Below are 20,021 nucleotides of genomic sequence, written 5' to 3' on the forward strand. Positions count from 1 at the left end.
AAATCCCAATATCTGGGAGGACCTGTCCTTCCACAAAATTGCCCTGGTGATTCTGAGCCCTTTGGTCTTCTATATAATTTTAGGAACATCGAGTTTCTTGAGCCATCCTATTGGGATTTTGATTGGTATGACATTGATTGTACAGAGATTTATTAGAAGGAACTGACATCTTTATGATATTGAGTCTGTCTAGGGACACAGCATAACTTTCTGTGGTAAATTAAATATGACTCTACCTTATTTGCAGCTCCTTCTATTAAGAGGTAGAGTCTATTCTGCCACCTCTTGAATCTGGGCTAAATTTGCTCTCCACTCTTATCCAACAGAATGTAGCAGAAGTGACATCTTGCAAGTTTCAGAGCTTGGGACAAATAAAGTGATGTGGTGTCTGCCTTCATCTTCTTGGAATGCTGCCTTGAGACCATCATACCATAAAGAAGCCTGGGACAAAAGGGTCTATGGAAGAGAACCTCAGCTGTCCCAGCTAGGTTCAGCAGCCCGCCAGCTGACCTGCCAGCTGAAGGCAGCTGTGTGTATGCGCGTCAATGAAAGCAGCAGAGAACTGCTCAACCAACCCAGAGAATTACATGAGATGCCATTGATTTAAGCTGTTAAGTTTTGGGGTGTTTTATTCAACAACAAAGACTAGTCAGGGCTTCCCCGGTGGCACTAGTGGTAAACAACCCACCTGCCAATGCAGGAGACATAAGAGACGCAGATTCAATCCCTGAGTCGTGAAGACCCCCTAGAGGACGGCATGGCAACTCACTCCAGTATCCTTACATGGAGAATCCCATGGACAGAGGAGCCTTACAGTTTATAGTCCATAGGGTTGCAGAGAGTTGGACACGACTGAAGCAACTTAGCGCACACACATGCAAAGGCTAGTTTAAAGAGAAACTGGTACCTAAAAATGAGGTGCAGTTGCAATAGAAACCTAACACGTGTCGTGGTCTTGACACTGGGTAGTAGATAGGAGCTGGAAGGGTATCAAGAAGGCTACTAGTAGAAGCTGGAAAGTCAGTGAGAGAGCTACTATTTTTTATTTTATTTTATTTATTTATTTTTTGGCTGTGCTGAATCTTTGCTGCTGCACTCGGGCTTTCTCAAGTTTCGGCGAGTGGGGGCTACTCTCTAGTTGCAGTGCAGGGGCTTCTCACTGCAGTGGCTTCTCTTGTGGAGCATGGGCTCTCGGTGCACGCAGGCTTCAGTAGTGAGGCACATGGGCTTAGTTGCCCTGCGGTCTGTGGGATCTTCTCGTGTCCCCTGAATTGGCTGGTGGACTCTTACTGAACCACCAGGGAAGTCCAGGAAACTACTATTGAAGTCTGGAAGGATGGTAAACCATGTCTTGTGCTAGTGAAAAGTTGGCAAGATTATTACCAACGAACACCACATAAAGCAGAAGAACCACCTGGTCGACCTATAGAATCATGAGAAATATTGAATTATTGTTTCATTAAGACATTAAATTTGGGGGTAGTTTACATAATAAATAGTTGAAAGACAAATTCGTGAATCTGGTTGTCTTGAACTGAATTGTGTCCCCTCAGGAATTATATATTTTAGAATGGGACACAGAAAGTTTTTATTTGTGAACAAGTTTGTCAACTTGGCTATAGAGTGATCAGGTGAGAACAATAAGATCATATCAGGGAACCCTCAAAGGCCAAAATGTAGCAATCTTTTCTCTAGGACTGTTCAATTTCTCAACAGAGAGACCTCTAGTTTCTTGACCACGTGGTAGCTATCTTGCTGCAGGTATTTTCAGAGAGAATGACTGGTGGTGGAGACAGAAGCAGTGATGATCATCCTTCTTCTGGCTTATCCTGCACAAGGGAGACAAAATGATAAATCCTGGTAACAGACTCAGATTTCCCAATTATCTTTTCAGTGCCTTACTAGAAAATAGAAACATAACAAGGATCCCCAAACATCTGTTTTTCCATCAGTTCTGTTTTCAGTCCTACATCTCATTTTTGCCTACCAACATACGTCAGGTTTTTGGTCTCCAAGTTCTCTAGGGTTCTAGAAGTCAAATCTTCCTTCTTACCCTAGTCTTCCTTTCAGTCAGTTCAGCACTCAGTCGTGTCTGACTCTTTGAAACCCCATGGACTGCAGCACACCAGGCTTCCTTGTCCATCACCAACTCCTGGAGCTTGCTCAAACTCAAGTCCATCGAGTCGGTGATGCCATCCAACCATCTCATCCTCTGTCATCCCCTTCTCCTCCCACCTTCAATCTTTCCCAGCATCAGGGCCTTTTCCAAAGAATCAGTTCTTCACATCAGGTGGATAAAGTATTGGAGTTTCAGCTTCAGCGTTAATCCTTCCAATGAATATTCAGTACTTCAGGATTTCCTTCAGGATTGACTGGTTGGATCTCCTTGCAGTCCAAGGGACTCTCAAGAGTTTTATCCAACACCACAGTTAAAAAGCATCAATTCTTTAGCGCTCAGCTTTCTTTATAGTCTAACTCTCACATCCATACATAACTATTGGAAAAACCATCTTCCTTTGGAGTCCTTTAAAGATATGTCTTTCTCTGCCTTTTGAAATCTCATCTATCTTGTTTTCATCAACTGATGGACTATTTATCTCTTATTTCATTATTTGAGTTTATATATTTTTTCATTCATTAATTATAACCATAGAGATGTCTCAAGAGAGATTAAAAATAAACAAGTGTGATCAACTCTTTAATGAAAAATATGTAGGCACAATTAGATCTTTTTGCAGAGAGTCAAAAGCATCTTAAGATTATGACCAAATTAAAGAGAAATACTTTGCAATAATATAAGAAAGCAAGATTCTGTATCAAATCAGATATGCTCAGTTATTAATGCTGGCTTTACCACCTGCTAGTCATATTATATGGGGCAAATTATTGGATCTCTCAGAATCTCAATTTCCTCTTCTCTAAATAGGATTAATAATACCTTAATTATTTTTAAGCATTATAAACACATTCAATGTGCTTAATAAATCTGTTTCATTTTTGCTTTGAAATGAATAAATAAAATTGGAAATTAGTGAAATGTGCATCAAGATTGGTCAATTAGATTTGAAGAGTAGGTTAATGATCCTTTTGCTTACCGACATTGTACTAGGAAATCTATTGTAAAGAAAAGAACATTTTCGTTTTGAGGGGTTTTAGACTATTATCCAGTTAAGTCTTGTCTTTAAAAACCATCCTGCTTGATCTCTTCCTCAAGAATTTTCCCCATCTCTTCTTTCTGTCTCATAAGTCTTACCTGTTTGAAAAGAAGATGGATGAAGTGTGTCACCCATGGTCCCAGCAGGAAGCTGACTTCACCTCAAACAGTTCCAAAGAAGGGACTTTAACAAGGGGACTCCTTCAGGACACACGCACAGGATACTGAGGCACCCAGAGGCTGGCAGTCACACTGGGTGACCATTACCACGTCAAGGACAAGAGGGCCAAAGGGGAGGAATAGAAGGACTGGACCCCCGGGGGAGCTGAGATGGGGAGGAAGAACCACTCAACAGAACCCCAGCCAATGGAGGAAGGTAGCAAATGTCTGAGGCTTAGCAAAACAGAAAGGAAGAGAGGAAGAAGTAACCCAGCATGCCTTTCTTCTCCCATCTTCAGTTCCCCTTGGCTGCTGGAAGCCAGTTGTCAAGGGAGCCTGAATCATGCCATCTACACAGGTCAGCTTCCTGGGCCCCAGAACAAGGTGGAGAGCACAGCTCCAGGGAGCAAAAGGAGAATGATCAACATGTGAAGACTTTAAGAAATACTTGTTGCATTTGTTGTTGTCCAGTCGCTGTCATGCCCAATGCTTTGCAACCCCATTGCCAGGCCTCCCTGTCCCTCTTTATTTCCCAGAGTTTGCCCAAGTTCATGTCCATTGAGTTGGTGATGCTATCCAACCATCTTATCCTCTGCTGCCCTCTTCTCCTTTTGCCTTCAATCTTTCCCAGGGTCTTTTCCAATGAGTTGACTTGTTGCATTACTTTGGGGAAAATCAATATGTGTGAAAAGTCTAAACATTCTCAATGATAAGTGGCTAAAACAAGAAACTGCAAGCCATCTTGTAAAAAAAAATTTTTTTCTTTACATTTGATGCCTGTCATATGTAGAAATAGATGAGGATAGAAATGCAAGCCTTCCCAGTTAGAAAGCAGGTTGTTTCATATTGCATGTTCTGCGCCTTATTAAGGTGTCTCCTAGTTTATCACTTTGATGATGGAACCAATTGCCACTCAGAGGAAAGAGATGGCAAAATAGCTCTGAACTAGTGGAACCCACCAGGCTAAAGTAACAAGGACAGTTTTCAATGTGTGCAAGAGTGCAATTTCAGAAAATGTCTCAGCCTTGTCATGGATGTCTCTAAGGATTTCTTTAAAAAATTCAAATGCCGCAGATTTATTTATTTTATGCTGGGAAATCCACTGTGCCTTCAGTTATAAGCTCTAGATGACACTTAGTTTAATATGATCCTCAGAGTGAGAGTATATATTCCTTGTCTTTTACTTAAAGCCTAATGGTATGCCAGGCAGCTTTCTCTTTTATTAATAATAACGACTGATCTTAGCATATGATTCAAAATTATGTCCCACTCAGCAAAGCTATGCCTGACATTTTGGTGCTCTGTGTCAGTATAAATACTTATCAAGCCATGTGTCTTATTTCAGGTTGATGACTTTTTCTACTAGGAATCAGTGGATAGGATAGTGAATCTACTAGGATTCAGGGGCCTGTGAAACCCCTAAAATTGATTGCAAAGTGTTTGGCACACATACATTTTTCTAGGAAGAAAATCTATGGTTTCACAGATTCTCCAAAGCTGTGCCTTCCTTTGCCTTCTTAAATTAATTAGCATTCCTCATCCAGTTTTCATTAACTAATGGCCCATCTACCTTTTATCTCTTCGTTTGGGTTTACATATTTTCATTTATTAACTATCATTATAGAGGATTCTCAAGAGAGAGAAAAGATGCACATGTGTGATCAACTGCTTTTAAGAACCATGGCTGAATACAAATCTACTACAAGGGAAACTGGGTGAAAGATGAGAGAGCTCTAAATAGATTTTTTTTTTTTCAAAGAGATAGGATTTACAACAAAGACACCCTCTCTGACAGTCTTGTTGGCTGGTTTTACGGTGCTTTAGGTGAAGACTTTGGGATGTAAAAAATAAAAAGTAAGATAGTCTTTCCCTGATTCTAATGACGTGTCCCTGAACAGAATTGGTCTAATGATCCTGGATCCATTCTCTTTTTGAGACTTTCATCCTATTTCTTTCCAAATAAATACAAGATGGTAGGACAATGTTTGTGAGCCTGCCAAAATGACTACAGGCATGGATAGAATAACATGTAGTCCATGCTAGGAATGGTATATTGATATAAAGGAATTGTTGTCTGTTTGGGCAAGTGTTACACAGATACGGGGTAAGGAAGGGGTCTCAAACTCAAATGCCTTTTGGTATTTGGGACCTAGGCTTTTATGAGATGGGCAAATAATGCTGAACCAAAGAAGTTATGCTCTCTATCCAAAGGGGGCAGTCTTTAGTCAACTCCACTTTTTTGGATGGAAAAAAAAAAATAGGATTTGTAGAAGTTGGCAACTAATTCAAAACATTTTAAAACACTGTGTGGGATGAACATATGTTTCGAGGGTGTATTTGGCCCAAGGGGTACCGGTTTGGGATCTCTGGTGTAAAATCGTCGTTCCCAAGCCTGGCTGCAGATCAGAATCATCTGTGGAGCTTAAAAAACACAGATGCCCGGTCCCCTCCCAAAACTGGCTGAATCACATCTCTGGGGGTGACGCTGATGTCCAGCCAAGTTTAAGAACCACAAGAGCAAAGAATGGTTGATGCAACAGCATTTACCATCTTTAAAACTACGAAATTAAAAATCGATCACAATAAAGGGAGTCAGAAGAGAAATGAACAAACTGTCCCCATGGAGAGCAAACATAGTGAAGACTTACAGGAATACTTTTTTTAAAACGAGTCTCCCATGTTTCAAATTTTGTCTTCCTGATCTTTTTAAGAGAGCTCTGCATTCTAATATAGTAACCGCTAGCCATGTGCAGCTACTTAAATTCAAAGTAAAATCTTGAAAAATGTAAAACTCAGGTCATCCTTAGATGCACTAACCACATTTCAAGTACTAAGTAGCCACATGTGGCTTGTGACTCCTCAGACAGTACACATAGAGGAAATTCACCATTGCAGGAACTTCTATTAGACAGCCCAAGTAGAGAGAGCATATACTAAAATCAAGAGAGCTTTGTAGACTTTTTAAACCATTCATGTGGGATTCTGATATTTCTAGGGGGTAGTAATTGTTAGTATAGAAAAAACTTCTAAATTGTCCACATAGATCTATGCCCTGAAAAAGAGTGATGCTTAACCTAATGCAAATTAATTAGTAGATATGGAGATATTTTTAAGTGCAAAAGTATTCAGTGCAATCGTTGGGCAAATATTTATTCAGTGCCTTCTACCTGCCAAGCACTCTGCTTTGTGTTTTTAAATTATTCATGGAATGGAGTAAGGTTAAAAAATTGGCTTGGGCAGCTTCCAAGAGCTCTATTCTGGGGTATAATATCACCTTTAGTTTTCAGTCTACTTTCCCCTTTTAATTCTCGGGTGCTCCCCTTTTGAATGCAATAGCTTTCATTAGGTTGAGACATGTTTTTTGGAATATGTAATGGAGCTTAATGATTTAAAAAGAAGAAGATAAAGGCAGCGATGGCTAACACCAGAGCAGTTTCTCTTTGCTGAAAATTGTAGATGTCTGGTGATGGGTTTTGATCTGACTGTACTAGGTGGAGATGTGACACTCTGCCCAGTGGTGTGACATCAGAACAACATTCTACACAGTCACTCCACAACAGTCAGTCCATGCTTCTCGCTCCTATTCAAATGGCATGCAGTAGGATAAAAATCCAGTGGGATTAGACAAGAGAGAAAGAACCCTAAAGTCAAGGGCCTTCAGGCCTTGGAGTTATATACAAACTTTTAAATTTGTACAGAAACTGAAACTCTTGAGAATCAGAACATCCTAAATAAAGAAGCATGTGTTTAGGTACAAAAATCATAAAATAACCTAGAGAAAGCATTGTTGGATAATGTTAAGGTATGACCAAGCTTGAAAGTGAAAAGTGAAAATGTTGGTTGCTCAGTCAAGTCCAACTCTTTGTGACCCCATGGACTGTAGCTTGCCAGGCTCCACTGTTCATGGAATTCTCCAGGTAAGAATACTGGAGTGGATTGCCATTCCCTTCTCCAGGGGATCTTCCTGACCCAGGAATCGAGCCCGGGTCTCCTGTATTGCAGGCAGACCCTTTACCGTCTAAGCCACCGGGGAAGCTGGAGCTTAGTGATAAATAATTACTGGATGCAAGGTGGGAGTAAATGTGGCCATTCAGAGGGTGGAATGGCTTGGTGCCTAGAAGTCTCTAATCATGAACAGTTAATAAATTCCTCAGGGACATATGGGTTGGATTTTAAAATGGTCCAGCAAGTTAACTTATTTTTTGTCTGTAGCATAAATCTGATTGGGTATATTAAAGTCTCCGTATGGCTCTTAGGATAATGATAATAAAGGCTGGAGTTGCTTCTGGAATGCAGTAAGTACTTGAGTCCTTATCTTGGTAATGGTTACATATCTCTGATAGTGTTAAGGAGTCATGACTAAGGGACTTAATTCTGGGAGTTTTGCGGCTGGTCCTCCTTTCAGGACTGCAAATTCTGGTTATCTAATCTTACCTCATAGCATGAACCACCTCCTTTATGGAAATGGCAGCCAGGCCTATTGATTCAGCATCAATGAATGACTTGCACACAATAAATGCCACAGTGGCTTGAGTCACTTTCTCTCTCTCACACACGTCTATGTTTATAATCTATATGAAAGACATGCCAGGCTGGGTTAGGTGGTATGGACAAAATATCGATAAAACACAGAACTTACCCTTGAGGAACTCATATTCTAGAAGGGAAATTCTATCAGTAAACAATAATCATGTGATGTTATTGTGTTCAGTCACTGAGTGTTGTCCAACTCTTTGCCACCCCATGGACTGCAGCATGCCAGGCTTCCCTGTCCTTCACCATCTCCCAGAGATTGCTCAAATTCACATCTGTTGAGTCAGTGATGCCATCCAACCATCTCGTCCTCTGTCATCCCCTTCTCCTCCTGCCTTCAATCTTTCCCAGCATCAGGGTCTTTTCCAGTGAGTCAGTTATTCGCATCAGGTAGCCCAAATATTGGAGCTTCAGCTTCAACCTCAGTCCTTCCAGTGAAAATTCAGGATTGATTTCCTTTAGGATTGACTGGTTTGATCTCCTTGCAGTCCAGAGTCTTCTCCAACACCACAGTTTAAAAGCATCAATTCTTGGGCACTAAGCCTTTTTTGTGGTCCAACTCTCACATCCATACATAACTACTGGAAAAACCATAGCTTTGACTAGACAGACCTTTGTTGGCAAAGTAAAGTCTCTGCTTTTTAATATGCTGTCTAGGTATGTCATAACTTTTCTTCCAAGGAACAAGCATCATTTAATTTCATGACTGCAGTTACCATCTGAAGTGATTTTGGAATCCAAGAAAATAAAGTCTGTCACAGTTTCCATTGTTTCCCCATCTATTTGCCATGAAGCAATGGGATCAGATACCATGATCTTAGTTTTTTGAATGTTGAGTTTTAAGCCAGCTTTTTTTTTTTTAAACCAGCTTTTTCACTTTTCTTTTTCACTTTCATCAAGAGGCTCTTTAGTTCCTCTTTGCTTTCTGCCATAAAGATGGTATCATCTGCATATCTGAGGTGATTGATATTTCTCCTGACAATCTTGATTCCAGCTTGTGCTTCATCCAGCCTGGAATTTTGCATGATATACTCTGCATATAAGTTAAATAAACAAGATGACAATATATAGCCTTGATGTACTCCTTTCCCAATTTGGAACCAGTCTGTTGTTCCATGTCCAGTTCTAATGCTTGCTTCTTAATCTGCATACCAGTTTCTCAGGAGGCAGGTAAGGTGGTATGGTATTCCCATCTCTTGAAGAATTTTTCAGTTTGTCGTGGTCCATACAGTCAAAGGCTTTAGCATAGTCAACGAAGCAGAAGTAGATGTTTTTCTGGAATTTTCTTGCTTTTTCTATGACCCAATGGATGTTGGAGATTTGATCTCTGGTTCCTTTGCTTTTTCTAAATCCAGCTTGAATATCTGGAAGTTCTTGGTTAATGTATGTTGAAGCCTAGCTTGGAGAATTTTGAGCATTACTTTGCTAGCATGTGAAATGAGTGCAATTGTGTGGTAGTTTGAACGTTCTCTGGCATTTCCCTGCTTTAGGATTGGAATGAAAACTGACTTTTCCAGTCCTGTGGCCACTGCTGAGTTTTCCAAATTTGCTGCTGTATTGAGTGCAGCACTCTAACAGCATAATCTTTAGGATGTGAAACAGCTCAACTGGAATTCCATCACCTCCACTAGCTTTGTTCATAGTGATGCTTCCTTAGGCCTACTTGACTTTGCACTCCAGGATATCTGGCTAGGTGAGTGATTACACCATTGTGACTATCTGGGTCATGAAGATCTTTTTGTATAGCTCTTGTGTGTATTCTTGCCACCTATACTTAATATCTTCTGCTTCTGGTAGGTCCATACCATTTCTGTCCTTTATTGTGCCCATCTTTGCATGAAATGTTGCCTTGGTATCTCTAATTTTCTTGAAGAGATCTCTAGTCTTTCCCATTCTATTGTTTTCCTCTATTTCTTTCCACTGATCACTGAGGAAGGCTTTCTTATCTCTCCTTGCTATTCTTTGGAACTCTGCATTCAAATGGGTATATCTTTCCTTTTCTCCTTTGCCTTTAGCTTCTCTTCTTTTCTCAGCTGTTTGTAAGGCCTCCTCAGACAACCATTTTGCTTTTTGCATTTCATTTTCTTGGGGATGGTCTTGATCACTGCGTCCCTTACAATGTCACGAACCTCCATCCATAGTTCTTCAGGCACTCTATGTATCAGATCTAATCCCTTGAATCTATTTGTTACTTTCACTATACAATCATAAGGGATTTGATTTAGGTTATACCATTTAGGTATGAATGAAAACCACTAGGCTTTCCTACTTTCCCTACTTTCTTCAATTTAGTGGTTTTCCCTACTTTCTTCAACTTAGCAGTTTTCCCTACTTTCTTCAATTTAAGTGTGAATTTGACAATAAGGAGTTCATGATCTGAGCCACAGTCAGCCCCCAGTCTTGTTTTTGCTGACTGTATAGAGCTTCTCCATCTTTGGCTGCAAAGAATATAGTCAATCTGATTTCAGTGTCGACCATCTGATGATGTCCATGTGTAGAGTCTTCTCTTGTGTTGTTGGAAGAGGGTGTTTGCTATGACCATGCATTCTCTTGGCAAAACTCTATCAGCCTTTGCCTTGCTTCATTACGTACTCCAAGGCCAAATTTGCCTGTTACTCCAGGTGTTTCTTGACTTCCTACTTTTGCATTCTAGTCCCCTATAATGAAAAGGACATCTTTTGGGGTTTTAGTTCTAGAAGGTCTTGTAGGTCTTCATAGAACTATTCAGCTTCAGCTTCTTTGGCATTAGTGGTTGGAACATAGATTTAGATTTCTGTGATATTGAATGGTTGACCTTGAAAATGAACAGAGATCATTCTGTCATTTTTGAGATTGCACCCAAGTACTGCATTGTTGACTATGAGGGCTACTGTATTTCTTCTAAAGAATTCTGGCCCACAGTAGTAGATATAATGGTCATCTGAATTAAATTTGCCCATTCCAGTCCAGTTTAGTTCACTGATTCCTAGAATGCAATAACAGAAATACAAAATTGGGGGAATGACATATATACATATAAGAGGAGATTGTTTAGGGACTGTGGATAATAAGTCCTCTCTTACTTGGTATTGACTTTATAAAAAAGATGGAGAACAATAAGGATAATGAAAATGTTGGTGTGCTGCTAGATCCAAGGCTGTAATATTATTGTTTTAATTTTGGTCATCATCCTGTGTTGAAATAGGCCCTAAACTTCCTACTCCCAGACTGAAACCACCTGAGGAAAAGACCTGAAATGAAGCTGAGAAAGAACTAATAGTGGATGGGAAATCAATCTTAATACCTAGATATGTCTGAATATGAAACACTAAAGAGGTGGGTCTATTATTGAGGCTGGTTGCATTAGGCTGTGTGGAGCAGCATATGGCAAAGGAGCGCCTCAGTTCAGTGTCAGGAATAGTTCATAGACTAGCCTTTCAAAATAGCAAGAGTGGAGCTGACTGGTTAATTGTGAGGAGCTGTGATCTAGAACAGCACAAAATGCAACAGGTCCATCAAATGAAGTTTACACAAATACTTCAAGAAATAGAAGCAAAACCTCGGTTTTGGCCACGTTGCTTTGTGAACTTTTGTATATTAGGTAGACCTGGTCATAAGTGAACAGTCATCTTTCTATCGACATTATGAAAAGCGGAGCCATCAGCCCTAACTGCAAAGTATCACTATAGGTGGGGTAATAAGTTTACATGAATCTTTAATATTTGAAAAGACCATAAGCCCTTGGATTAATTTTTCTCTGGATAGAAGGCAATAAGTCTTGCTGAAACTGTTTGTGATCTTGTCTCTGCTCCCATTTCATCTGAATTTACACACTGCCTAAGATCAAGAGTTCTCAGGTAGAATTGTCCTCCACCTGTAGTACTAGGGTATTAATATCCCAAACTACTCAAAGTGTATGAGTCCTTTGATCTATTTCACTGCTTAGTAGTCAGCCAGCAGGCTCTGGCACTGCCTTTAGGCTAGATCTGTTCTGATTGGCTGGTGCACTAACTATACCAATTGGAATATTTGGGGGTATTTACCTTGCTGTATTACCAAAAGATAGATATGTGCCTGAGGTGGAAGTATAAAATAAGGGAGTGGATTTTAATAGGCACACTCAAATTTATACTTTCAAACTCGCCAACTCAGACTTGAAAATAGTCTTCTTGGATGATTCCTCTTCAGAACATATTAAAAACAACATTAAATTCTTTCCTTCAGATATTTGTAGAATATTCATTCAATATCCATACATTCATTTGGATGTATAGATGATGGCCTGATTGCTAAGAAATCACTCATGGTGTCTGCAGTTGTGCTTCCGTGTTAGATCTCATAGAAGACTGTGGTCAGTTTGTTTTATTAAATCGTAAATTACCTTTCTTTTGAGCTATGCCCCTCCCCCATGTCACATTATGTAACAGTGTTAACTTGCACTTAAATATAATCTGTAAAACCAAACAAGATAAAACACTGGAAGAACTGAAAACATGTAATTTTATGTCTTTGGGCTGGGACCCCCATATTCGTGGCTAATAAAAAGAAATGTAAGAAGTTGTACTAATTCATTCCATAATGTCAGATCTCTGCTAATCAGGCAAGAATGCACACGAAGATCTGCACTCACCTTGCTATCTGTGACAGACAGCATGACCCCATTTAGGTTAAGAGAGGGGCAAGTAGAAGAATATTCAAAACCTTTGTAACAACCCTGAGAAAACCCTACTTCAAAAAGACACATGCACCCCAATGTTCACTATTGCAGCACTATTTACAATAGCCAGGACATGGAAGCAATCTGGATATCTATTGACAGATGGATAGATAAAAAAAAAGATGTGGTATATATATATACAATGGACTATTACACCACCATAGGAAAGAACGAAATTGGGCCGTTTGTATAGGCGTGAATGAACTTAGAGACTGTCATACTGAGTAAAGTAAGTCAGAAAGAGAAAAACAAATATTATATATTAACACATATATGTGGAATCTAGAAAAATGGTACCTATTTGCAGGACAGAAATAGAGACGCAGATGTAGAGAACAGACTTGTGGACACAGTTGGGGGAGGAGAGGGTGGAAGGAACTGAGAGAATAGCACTGACATAAATACACTACCATGTGTAAACTAGAGAGCTAGTGGGAAGTGGCTGTATACCATAGAGAACCCACCTCGGTGCTCTGTGATGACCTAGGGGGGTGGGATGGAGCGGGTGGGAGGGAGACGGAAGAGGGAGGGAATATATGTGTATCTATAGCTGATTCACACTGTTGTACAGCAGAAACCAATAAAGCATTGGAAAGCAATTATCCTCCAATTTAAAAACAAAAACAAGCCAATAAATAAAAAGCCTTTATAACGAGGCTCCCTCTGTCCTTGGTATTTCTCTTTTTGGAAATGTAATGAAAAGCCCTTGTCAGGGGCCAGATACGTATTAAAGGACAGGATCTATTCAAGTGATGAATCCAGATTTATTTAATTTGTATAGTCATACGTGCTTGCTCAGTTGCTTCAGTCATGTCCAGCTCTGCGACCCCATGGACTGTAGCCTGCCGGGCTCCTCTGTCCATGGGATTCTCCAGGCTGAGTACTGGGGTGGGTTGCCATTTCTTCCTCCAGGGGATCTTCCTGACCCACAGAGCTTACAGTTTTAAAAATATTTTTCCACACACTACCCCAGTATGGGACTCAGGATAGTTTTTACCCTCTTTTTATAGATGAAGAGCCCATGACTCAGGGAGGTTGAGGGGTTTGCTCATGACCGCACAGTCAGTGAGGGGCTGAGGACACACCCAGATCCCTCAGCGCTCAGGAGTTCTACCTTGTTCTACGTTGTGAGCAAAAACTTCATGGTGGGCCCATCAGGTGACATGACTGGCTGTATACTTGGTCTGTGGCCACCTTGGCAACCAACAGGGCCACCCTTTGGTAAGGAAGAGTCCCACTTGTGCTTATGAGGCTATTCCCTGTCCTGTTGCAGAATCAGAACTGAGGGTCTTCTTAATATGCCCCCTAGTTAGAGCCTGGCACATATGAGGCACCCCACAGATATTTGACTGCAGACCCTGAAATGTCACGGGGAAGATAAGAGAGAACTGGCCCAGGTACTCAGCTCATCTACTGATGCAGGTGACAACTTCCATCTTCAGCTGGTAACACTCTGTTGATTGGCCTGCTTTTGCCAGCTCAGGAGGCTCATTTCTCGCAAAAATGGGCAGGAAAGGGAGTTGTTTTCCTATTTAACTGGAGAGTAATTTCAGCTTCTCTAATCACTGCCCAAGTACTGCCAGCCATGTGGAAAATGAAGGCCATCCACTGAGTAAGTTTTTATTCATTCAGAAGTTTGGCTTTGTTTAGTCAGTCCCAAGGGTCTCATTGCAAATATGAGATGTGAGAGCTCGGCCTTGCCAAGAAGTTACTTGATTTACAGCGACTGTGTGTGTGTGTGTGTGTGTGTGTGTGTGTGTGTGTGTGTGTGTATGAGAGAGAGAGAGAGGGCCTGGGAGAGACAGAGACAGGGCCTGGGAGATAGACCTCACTCTGTCTGATGGGAGAGCTCGCCTCTGGGGCTGGGACAGTGTCTCTAGTACCCGGCTAAGCCAGCCTGGCTCATCAGGGAATGTCTCCTTCAGAAAAAGAGCCATGACAGCAGGAAGACTGTCCCATCCTCTACCACACCAGATTTCTCTCTCTTCCATTTTTTGGCTGTGCCACATGGCATGCAGAATCTTGTTCCCTGACCAGGGTTAGAACCCATGCCCCCTGCAGTGAAAGTGCAGAGTCTTAACCACTGGACCCCCCAGGGAAGTCCCCAGACTTCACTCTTTGACTTGCTGCTCTGCATGTTACCTAGTCTTAGATCAGTAACTGTCAAGTTGACTTGATAAAATATGCCTGTACCAGTAGCCAGCTTCCCTCTGTGTAAGTAGGAAATTACTGTAGAAGAAAAGTTGAAACACCGACCAGATTCCAAGTTGCCAGAAGAGCACTGACAAATCTTTCTCTAGCTTCAAGACGATATTCCCACTCCACTATAATGCAGCATAAATATTCCTTTTTAAATATTATTTTAGAGGACTTTCCTGCCGATCCAGTGGTTGGAACTTCACTTTCCAGTGCAGGGGTTTGATCCCCAGTCAGGAAGCTAAACTCTCACATGCCTCAGGGCCAAGAAAACCCCCACACAGAACATAAGACAGAAGCATACTGTGATAAATTCAATAAAAATTTTAAAAACTATTTCAGTTATTGAGGCATCCCCACTTGTAACTTCAGGTTGCAACAAGTCTTAGCAGTTACTACTGGCATAATTGACTTGGGCATTTCCACACTGGTTCCCTTCCATTTTAAAATGTTTTTTTATACTCCTCAACAGAACTCTTGCATGGAAAACTCTTGGACGGACTGTGAGGAAATGGACAAGTGGAGAGAGAAATTATGCTTTTTTAAAAAACTTCTCATTGTCCTCATTGTAATTTCTGTGTCAGCAGTTTTCCTGTAGGGAGCCTTGATTTTTAATTACTAGAAAAAGCGTAAGCCTCAGCCCACACCTTTGGAGCATGTATGATCCACCGTGGGAATAGCTCATGAAAAGCAGTGTCGTTGAACAGTGCAAAGCCCACAGCTCCAAGAACAGACAGACCGCCCAGGGCGTCGTGACGTAGCCAAGTGAGACACGGCTTCAGCACGTGGCCGCTACAACTTTAGCCCCAGCGGCTATTCTTGCCTACCTGTGTAACTGCTCTAGGAGGCCACGAGCCTAGGGACGTCCAACATCTCTCTCTTTCTCTAGGAAGCTCTCCCGGAACTCAGGCTCACGGAAGCTCAAAGGTTATCTCTTGAGGGGACCAAGAGTAAACTGCAACGGGGCTGCACACCTGGGTTTTGACAGGAGTTGCTGTGCGGAAGGTTCCCACGGCATAGTGGGCCGTGCTCTGTGGAGGCATGGGGACATCCCAGGTGCTAGAATCGTCCTTGGTAATCTTTTTTTCAATTTAATTATTTACTTATTTAGCTGAACCAGGTTCCAGTTGCAGCATGTGGCATCTTTAGCTGTGGTATGGGAACTCTCAGCTTTAGCATGAACGACCCAGCTCCCTGACCTGGGATCGAACCCAGGCCCCCCGCATTGGGAGTGCAGAGTCCTAGCTACTGGCCTGCCAGGTAAATCCCTCATCCTTGTGTGTCTACCTCCCAGGAAGGATACACTGCTCCCCAGTCCCCTGAGCAGTATGAGAGGCCCCAGTTTCCAGCAGTGAGAATCAAGTGTCAGGGCAAGGGCCTCGTTGTTTGGGACGGTCAAAACCTCCCACAGTCGGGTGCCGCGCCGGCTGGCACCTTGGCCAAGGCTGTTCAAAACAAGCCCTTGTTCTGAGTTTGGAAGGTCTGTGGAGTTCTTTGTTTTGAGGGGGCCTCTGAAGAGTTGCCCACACCTAGCAGAATTCCTCAGAGGCTCCGACAAAGAAGAAGAAACTCTGTTGTGTGCCCAGGGTTTGTGGTTTTGGTTTGCTGAACCACCTGGCCTGGCCCAGGTCTTATCTTGCTCCCACCTTCTAGTGCCTGCTCCTCTGGGCCATTCACCTCAGGCTCTCTCTTCCCTACCTCCCTGCCCTCGCCTGCCCTCTCTGCCCAGAGGCAGTCCAGCCTCTCCTGGTTTTGAACTCAGCTCTCCCTCCTTCCATGCTCCCTCTGACCCTCTGACTGCAGAGCTTTCACACCAGAGGAGTCTCTGAACACACCTCCCTCCATTGCTTGCTCTTGTATTCCCATCAGAGTCGATTCTCATGAAGGCAACCCCTCAATTCTACCCTGATGCCTCCCCAGGTGCCGGCAGCTGCCACATGCGGGCCAGAAAGGAGGACTCACGGCCCTCGGTTTGCTGTGCTCACATGTCACTGCTGCCCAGGTAGGCAGGAAAGCATCTTGGCCAAAGATAGACAGTAGAAGCTTCCTAAGAATGCCCATCATCCTTGGCCCAGGAAAGACTGACGTCAGGATCGCCTGCCTACTAGTAGCTGGGAGTCCTGGGCTGGGCTGAACCACCAGAGAGATGGAGGCTCACATTGGTGCTACTCCTTCCCAACCCCTACCTGGTTCTGACAGTCCCCGGGCTGGGTGGAGGAGGGATGAACATGTGTGGTGACAGCAGGCCAGATCTTTCTTCCTTTTGGCAGAAGGAGGTGGCGAATCGTGCACAAAGGCATGGGGGACTGTTCCCTGGAAACTGGAGACCAACGTGACCAGGGACCCAGGGTCAGCAAGGCTGGGAAGTCAATGTCAAGGAGAGATTCCTAGAGGGGTGGTCATTGGCTGATGAGGGATGACAACTGAGTGCTGTCGCTGAAGCAGGGTGGTCATAGCAAGCAGGGCATGGGAGTGTCCACTGCACTGTGCAATTTGAGGAATCACAAATAGAACACGCAGGAAAAAGGAAATCTCTGAAAGCTCAGTAAACAACTAACAAGAGTTACAAGGATGGTGGGGCTAGACCAAGAAAAGTCCAATGTCACCCGCCCCCATCCGTCCCTCCATTCCCTTCTTGTTCTTGTGGCACTCTCACTGTGGTTGGAAGGAGAGTGGCCCGACCTGGATTTTAGCCCACCTGAGGCCAACAGGAAGTGACGCAACTCTTCTTGCAGAAAAAAAGAAGAGATTGGACCGCAAAGAAGTGTTTGACCTCACAATACACTGATACGGGAAGCCACTCCCCTCTGCCCATCTTTCTGACTTTGCTTGGCCCCATTGTGCCATCTTTCCTACTGCTGGCACAATAGGTTTCTAGAAGACTGTCCAATTTTCAATTGTTTTAAAGATTATTTCAGGATAAAGATGAATCCGGGGATTTCTGGGGAGTTCCGGGGTGTCCAATAGCAAAGGCTGCTCCCTGCCAATGCAGGGAGCCCGAGTTCAATCCCTGGTCAGGGAAATAGATCCCACCTGCAGCAACTACGAGTTCACATGCCTCAACTGAAGATCCCGCATGCTGCAACTAAGACCCCCGCACAGCCAAATAAGAAAACGAAAATTTTAAAAATGAATCTGAATGAACCGGTGTACCCACAGGTGCACCCAAAGAAAGCAAACATACCCTGTTTAATGCCCCTGTTTTAAGCTACTCTCTTAAGCAAACCTTCCAACCTCAGCTGTCATCAGGGCCAGGGTTGGACTGGTAACTTAGTATATTGCATCTTAATAATGACTATCAATATCATCAGAGTTTCAACCGTGTGTGTGTGTGTGTGTGTGTGTGTGTATCACTCTAAAGCAATGCTTTGCTCCAGGATATGAGGAGCCCTTCTGAGAATGTTTTCTTTTTTTTTTTTTTTCGTGGAAGAAAAAGTTTAATTGCTGTTGCAAAAACATCTGTATGAAGTAGAAATTGGTTTCAATAACATTAGTAGAGAATAGGTTCTAGAAAGTGGAGGTAACTGGATGTAAAATCCTGGCAGCAATTAATAGAACAGTCCCAGATGGCTAGGCTGAGGCCAACACCTAATGAGGACGAAAGCCTTGTCTGTGGGGAATTTTGGATGACACCTGGAGAAATATTACACTGTGTGTAAACCAAATTGAATTGTTTTCACAAGTGTTGTAAAGTTTCATATAGTAAAAGGTTTTTTCTACATGCACTTCAATTTCATAGCAAGAGTGGCATAGGATACCTAAATACAGAAGAGAGCATTCATGCAAGATATCTAACTCCTTGATATAATAATGCATACAATTCAAAATGATTACACTACCATTACATCTAGGGCTTTCTGCAACTACAAGGTGGTGGTTATGGAAAGCATGGCCCTTGGTATCAGTATCTAAATAGCAGCCACCACCACCTTCTATGTGTGTTCTCTTTTTGTGTTTTTTCTTCATGTTTCTTAATCAACTCTGCTGTTGTTGCTGCTTCTTAGCAAAACTGGTAAAAACAAAATTGTAATCATTGAACAAAGCGCTCTGGCAATCAAGACGTTTAAAACCTTCAATCTTCTGGGGCGAGGAAAGCACTGTGCGACATTTAGAACTCTGATTTACAAACAGGATGGTCACAAATTTTCCTGGCTTGAAGACTTCCACAACTTTCCTGATCAGGTCATCATAGGAGGTCTGACTTAAGTTTGTTTCAAAGCTAACATAAGAAAATTCTGGTTCTGGAGTGATGTGAATAGTCCAATAAGTTCCATCCGATTTCATCCCATTCATTGAATACCCACAAGGATTGAACATTGTGGCATCAATGACAGAACCTGGTATCAGGTCACAAATTCCACTCTCACGAGTGACATCCTTTGCAGTAACACCATCTTTCATGTAGAACTGGTCCATAACTGCTGGGTCAAGCTCACTCATCAAAATTTCCAGGGTTTGATCTGGCTGATTGATAACCCTACTCTCTGGGAAATCCAAAGTATACAAGTACCAACAGTCAGAATTCATGCGTCCCATACAATATGCTGCTCCATTTGGGAAAATTGCATTAAGGAACTCTATTTCTTCCTGGAAATTCCGGTGTGGGTACCCTTGGTGAGAAGGCTTCATGAAATTCTTAGGAGAATAAAAGAAGCTTTGAATTGAGTCAAACCCACTGTAATCCCTAGCAAGTTTCAACGGTGGAACCAGTGCTTTCAGCAAGAGGGTGGTACCACATGTCTTCAAAATGAAACGTCTCTTGGAGACAAACATGCTACTCTCACTGAGTACATAAGCTTCCTGCTTGTCAGTTTTTGTCACACTTATGATTGAACATTGCACATCCTTCAAAAGTATGTCCCACTCGGATCTTGGGATGGTGCGAAGATCCCCAAATCCTTGGTTTGCGTCGGGTTGCTGCCTGGAGAACCAAACCTCCAGCAGTTTCTCTGTCCCTTCGAAAAAATGTGCAGCTTCCATCACCGTGAGACTAGCGAACAACCAACAACCACAGAAAATCAACTAAATTAAATCTCCTCTCCCACCGCCGCGGCCGCCGCTGCGGATTGTTCCAGCTGTGTTACTAAAGTTCAGGTTCCTTTTTTTTTTTTTTTTTTGCTATAATTTTATATTAACTTTTTTTTAAAAAGGATTAATAAAATTTTCCCGGCTTTGTGTATGTGGGTGAGCGAAAGTTGAACGTGAGTCTGTTGGAAATAGAGGCAGATACAGCTCAGTGTCCTGTAGTCCGCTGTTTCCCCGTTAGAGAGAGTAGGGCGAGCG

At 42.4% G+C, this 20,021-nt stretch overlaps 1 pseudogene; it reads right to left on the reverse strand.

Moving 5' to 3' along the window:
- Nucleotides 1-18,668: 18,668 nt before the first annotated feature.
- On the reverse strand, nt 18,669-19,732 carry LOC136146557 (S-adenosylmethionine decarboxylase proenzyme pseudogene; annotated as a pseudogene).
- Between the last annotated feature and the right edge of the window lie 289 nt (nt 19,733-20,021).

Source organism: Muntiacus reevesi, chromosome 14, assembly GCF_963930625.1.
Source record: "Muntiacus reevesi chromosome 14, mMunRee1.1, whole genome shotgun sequence".
Taxonomy (NCBI): Eukaryota; Metazoa; Chordata; class Mammalia; order Artiodactyla; family Cervidae; genus Muntiacus; species Muntiacus reevesi.